The 6,000-nt window shown below is 40.8% G+C and overlaps 1 protein-coding gene across 7 annotated transcripts in view; it reads left to right on the top strand.

Annotated features, from left to right (window-relative positions):
• The first annotated feature begins 890 nt into the window (after positions 1–890).
• The window catches only part of DYNC1I1 (dynein cytoplasmic 1 intermediate chain 1), a 342,240-nt gene continuing 337,130 nt past the window's right edge, over positions 891–6,000 (top strand). For 5 of the 7 annotated variants that reach the window (XR_002734626.2, XM_023226602.1, XM_023226607.1 and 2 more), the window contains exon 1: positions 905–990. The gene's annotated coding sequence lies outside the window, so the exon portion shown is untranslated. Of the gene's footprint in view, positions 991–6,000 lie in introns of all 7 variants that reach the window. The other 2 variants (XM_023226604.1, XM_023226605.1) reach the window with 2 other exon arrangements.

The following is a 6,000-nucleotide window of genomic DNA, read 5'->3' as shown; positions in this document are numbered from 1 at the left end:
TAATATGCATTTGGAAATATTTATGCATCTTCAATTTTTTGTAAGAGTTTGAGAAGTATTAGTAATATTTCTTTACGGGTTTGGCAGAATTCAGCAGCAAAGCTAACAGGTCCTGAGCTTTTTTTCTTTTTCTTTTGCTGGAATACTTTTTTTTTTTTTTTTTTTTTGAGATGGAGTCTTGCTCTGTCACCCAAACTGGAGTGCAGTGGCGTGATCTCGGCTCACTGCAAGCTCTGCCTTCCGGGTTCACGCCATTTTCCTGCCTCAGCCTCCTGACTGGCTGGGACTACAGGTACAAACCACCATGCCTGGCTAATTTTTTCGTTATTTTTAGTAGAGATGGGGTTTCACCGCGTTAGTGAGGAAGGTCTCGATCTCCTGACCTCATGATCCGCCACCTCACCCTCCCAAAGTGCTGGGATTACAGGCATGAGCCACAGCGCCTGACCTTGATGGAATACTTTTTATAACTGGTTCAATCTTCTTACTAATTATTGGTCTGCTTAGGTTTTCTATTTCTTCGTGTTTCAGTCTCAGTAAAGGGTATATTTCTAGAAATTTATCCATTTCTTCTAGGTTACCCAATTCATTGGTGTATAATTGTTCATAGTAGTATCTTATGGTCCTTTGTATTTCTGTGGTATCCGTTGTAATGTGTCCTCTTTAATTTCTGATTTTATTTGTTTGAGTCCTCTCTCTTTTTCTCTTGGTTTAAAGATTTGTTGATTTTATCTTTTTTTGTTTTTAAGCGACTCTTAGTTTCATTGATCTTTTGTAATGTTTTACTAGTCTCTGTTTCACTTATTTCTGGCTCGATCTTTGTTATTTACTTCCTTCTGCTAACTTTGAGCTTACCGTGTTCCTCTTTTTCTAATTATTTGAGGTGTAATGTTAGGTTGTTTATTTTAGATCTTTCTTCTTTCTAGATGAAGACATTTATTGCTGTAAATTCCCTCTTAGAATTGCTTTTGCTGCAATCCATATGTTTTGGTAAGTTGTGTTTCCGTTTTTATTCAAGATATTTCTTTAATTTCCCTTTTTGTTTCTTTTTTGACCCATTGATTGTTCAAGAACATGTTTAATTTCTATGCACTTATGCATTTTCAGAAATTCTTCCTATTACTACTTTTTAGCTTAATCCGTTATTGTTGGAAAAGATATTTGATATGATTGTAATCTTCTTAAATTTAGTAAGAGTATTTTTGTGGCCTAACATGTAATCTGTTCTGCAGAATGTTTTGTGTGAACTCTAGAAGAATATGAGTTCTACTGCTGTTCAATGGAAGGTTCTGCATATGTCTGTTAGGTCTTTTTGGTCTAAAGTACAGTTCAAGTCCAATGTTTCTTTATTGATTTTCTGTCTGTGTGATCTGTCCTTTGTTGCGAGTACTGAAGTCTCCTACTATTATTGTTTTGCAGTATATCTCTCCCTTCAGAGAGATATTTGCTTATATTTAGGTGTATGTTGGTTGTATATATATTTGAAATTATTTTATCTTCTCAAGGAATTAATCATCTTATCATTATATACGGACTTTGTCTCCTTTTACAGTTTTTGACTTGAAGTCTTTTTATCTGATATTAGTACAGCTATTCTCATTCTCTTTCAGTTTCCATTTGCATGGAATATCCTTTTCCATCCCTTCACTTTCAATCTATGTATGTCCTTATAGGTAAGGTGAGTCTTTTGTAGGCAGCATATATTTTGATTAAAAAAATTAATCTATTTACATTCAAGATAATTCTTGATAGGTAAGGACTCCCTACTGCCATTTTGTGAATCATTTTCTGACTGTTTTGTAGATACTTTATTCCTCTCTTCCTGTCTGCTGTCTTCCTTTGTGATTAGATGATTTTCTGTTAATGGTATGCTTTGATTCCTTACTTTCTGTCTTTGTGTATCTACTATAGATTTTTGCTTCATGGTTATATGAGGCTTACATAAAACACTTTTCATTTATGATATTTCAAGGTGATAACAACTAAACATCTCTTGCATACAAAAACTTTGCACTCTTCTCTCCCACATTTGGTGCTTTTGGTGTCATAATCCACATCTTTTTATATTGTGTATTCCTTAAGAAATTATTGTATCTATTATTATTTTAATAGTTTTGTCTTTTAACCTTCATACTAAAGATGTAAATGCTTTACATACCAATATTAAAATATTGGAGTATTCAGAATTTGTGTATAGTTGTCCCTCAGTATCTGTGGTAGACTGGTTTTCAGAACTCTCCACGGATTTCAGAATCTCAAGGATGCTCAAGTTCCTTACATAAAATGGCGTATTTGCTTATTACCTATGAACATCATCACATATACTTTAAATCATCCCTATAATACTTGAAACACATAATACAAGGTAAATGCTATGTAAATAGCTGTTGTTCTGATTCTTTTGGGAATAATGACAAAGAAAAACGTCTGTTCATACTCAGTACAGAAGCTTTTTTTCCCTAACCATTGTTGACCCACAGTTAGTTGAGTCCATGAATGCGGAACTCATGGATACAAAGTGCCAACTCTACTTGTTTTTATACTTTCATATGGTGGTATATTACTAATTAGTACCTTTCTTTTCTTGGCTTGAAGAATTCCCTTTAGTATTTCTTGTAAGGTAGGTCTAGTAATGATGAACTCCCTCAGCTTTTGTTTGTCTAGGAAAGTCTTTTTCATGATATCCATTGTTATCAAATCACAGAACCATCAACGTTGCTGGAAGTGACTAAGGAAGTGTAGTGTCCTCAGTGAGGAGGTGACTTGGCCAACGTCTCAAAAATTTGCTCAAAAAATAAGTATTAAAAGTGATAGTGTGCCTGGAATTGGTGGGTTCTTGGTCTTGCTGACTTCAAGAATGAAGCCACGAACCCTCGCAGTGAGGGTTACAGTTCTTAAAGATTGTGTGTCTGAAGTTTGTTCCTTCAGACGTTCAGATGTGTATGGAGTTTCTTCCTTCTGGTGGGTTCATGGTCTTGCTGACTTCAGGAGTGAAGCTGCAGACCCTCACAGTGAGTGTTACACCTCTCAAGGCAGCACCTCTGGAGTTGTTCCTTTCTCCTGCCTGGAGTTGTTCATTCCTCCCCCTGGGTTCCTGGTCCCCGCTGGCCTCAGAAGTGAAGCTGCAGACCCTCACAGTGAGTGTTACAGCTCATAAAGGCAATGTGGACCCAAAGAGTGAGCAGCAGCAGGATTTATTGCAAAGAGCAAAAGACCAACACTTCTACACTGCAGAAGGGGACCCAATTGGGCTGTCCCAGCCTGGCTGGTGCAGCCCGGTTTTATTCCCTTATCTGGCCCCACCCACATGCTGCTGATTGGTCCATTTTACAGAGAGTTGATTGGTCCATTTTGACAGAGTGCTGATTGGTGCATTTACAATCCTTTAGCTAGAGGGCAGAGTGCTGGATAGAAAAGTTCTCCAACTGCCTACTAGATTAGCTAAATACAGAGTATTGATGGGTGTATTTACAAACCTTGAGCTAGACACAGAGTACTGATTGGTGTATTTACAATCCTTTAGCTAGACACAGAGTGCTAGACAGAAAAGTTCTCCAACTCCTTACTAGGTTAGCTAAATACAGAGTATTGATGGGTGTATTTACAAATCTTGAGCTAGACACAGAGTGCTGATTGGTGCATTTACAATCCCTTAGCTAGACATAAAGTTTCTCCAAGGCCCCACTAGACTCAGGAGCCCAGCTGGCTTCACCTAGTGGATCCCTCACCAGGACTGCAGGCAGAGCTGCTCCCCAGTCTGGAGCTGCCCCTGCACTCCTCAGCCCTTGGACGGTTGATGGGACCGGTCACCAGGGAGCAGGGGGTGGTGCCAGTTGGGGAGGCTCTGATAGTGCTGGAGCCCACTGGGGAGGGCAGGGCTTGGACATGGTGAGCTGCAGGTCCTCAGTGCTGCCGCAGGGGAGGCCGCTGAGGCTGGGTGAGAATTTGAGCATGGTGCATGTGGGCCGGCAGTGCTGAGGGACCCGGTGCCACCTCCGTAGCTGCTGGCCTGGGTGCTAAGCCCCTCACTGCCATGGGTTGATGGCACCAGCAGGCCGCTCCGAGTGTGGGCCGGCGGAGCCTGCACCCGTGCCCCCCAGAACTAGCGCTGGCCTATGAGCACCCTGTGTAGCCCCGGTTCCCCCCTGTGCCTCCTCCACACCTCCCCACAAGCAGAGGGAGCCGGCTCTGGCCTTGGCCAGCCCAGAGAAGGGCTCCCGCAATGCAGTGGTGGGCTGAAGGGCTCTTCAAGCACCACCAGAGTGGACGCCAAGGCCGAAGAGGCGCCGAGAGTGAGGGCTGCTAGCACATTGTCACCTCTCAATAGTGTCTTCCTACCCACCCAGGTGCACCTTCCAACCTACCAGGCGCACTTGTGTGGGCGTGTGTGTGCAGTTGTGTGAACACACACACACACTTTCTCTTTCTCACTTCACAGAAAAAAAGCCCTTTCCCTCTGCCATTTAGGAATGGTCAAAACTTTCCACAAAAAGGCCAAAGGTTATTACACAAATGAAAAGAATGGAAACTGAAAAAGAGAAGTGTAGACTGAAGTTAAAAGAAGTTCTATCCTAAGAGGTCATTTTTAGTAAGTGTAGTTTCCACTGACTCTAGAAACTCCATTCTCCACTGGCTTTGTAATTGTTAATCGTTCATAACTACTCTCAGGCAGCTTGCTGCTAGAACTGATATGCTTTTCTTCATTACCACGCACTGCTACAAAGGAGTCCATAAACATTGTTTGCAAGTCTGACCATGTTTCGGATTCAGAGCTGGAATAATTTTGAAGACCACCATTGGTAGGAATACAAACTTCAACACTGGTGCCTGACTAATGTCTTAAAAAGGGACAGTGCATATAGCAGAGGCTGGGGATGCAGTGCAGTGGGTGGAGTGAAACCACGGGAGGGAGGGCAAATACAAAATACACAGAATCATGGTTAGTGGGAGGCCAGAGATCTAGGCTAATCATCCAGGACAAGAGTAGGTGGCAGGGAGAAAATGGCCGAAAGTGAGTGTCGGGGGCACTCTGAAGATGTAACTGTATCATTATGTCCTGCTCATTTTACTCCACCTGATGTACTTATTGTCTTGGGTTTAATGTGCTGTTTGTTTACTGTGAATGCCCCAGGTTTTGATTTCTAGAGAGACAACTATGAAGATGTGTGTTTGTGTTACTATGGGGTAGCTTTTAGAGACTCCTTCTGATATGGAATATTATATATTCTTTATTTTTCTTCCTTTTAGTGTCTATTGAAGTAATTGTGCTTCTCCATTGCCTTTTTGTGCAGCTTTCTTCCTTTAAAACTAACAGCTGAACAGCTGTTACTATTTTGTCTTACCATCCTCCAAAATCAGAAACAGAAAAAAAAAAAAAAAAAATACCCCCTGGTGAAATGAAAATCTATTAGAACACATTCTAAATCATAAAGGCTCACAAGATTTAATGATAGTGCTCACAGTATATGTGAATGTTTTCTAAGTGCTTCTTATGTGCTAACACATTTAATTTTCAGGCCAATCCGGTGAGGTAGGTTCTGTTAATATCCCCATTTTACAAATGAAGAACTTAAGGCACAAAATAACTAATCTGACTGAAGTCAAGTAAATATTTATTGTGGTCCAAATTACAATTTTGGTAAGTTTGTGCATGAAACCCAGCTCTGTTTCTTGGCTATAGCAGACCTGATAAAACACCAAAGAAAGTTTCATGATGGTTGTATAGCAAGTGAAGCATTTGAGCTCTCTTGTCAAACACCTGAGTTAGGGTTCTGGCTTTACTTGTTACAACCTATGCAATTTTGAGCAAGTCACTGAACCTCTCTGAGCCTCAGCTTTCCTCTCTGTATCAACCAGGAAATTATGATAATGGTCTCTAATACACCAGGAAGAGCTTAGCAGTAGTAGAAAGCTGTATCTCTGTTATCTGGCGTATAGTAGGTGCTTGATCAGTATTTGTTGAGTCTCATTTGTCACAAAAGAGCATGTGTTGACAAAAGT

Source organism: Piliocolobus tephrosceles, chromosome 8 (assembly GCF_002776525.5).
Source record: "Piliocolobus tephrosceles isolate RC106 chromosome 8, ASM277652v3, whole genome shotgun sequence".
NCBI lineage: Eukaryota > Metazoa > Chordata > Mammalia > Primates > Cercopithecidae > Piliocolobus > Piliocolobus tephrosceles.
Note: the sequence above shows the minus strand (reverse complement) of the source record. Positions and strands in the feature narration are given on the sequence as shown.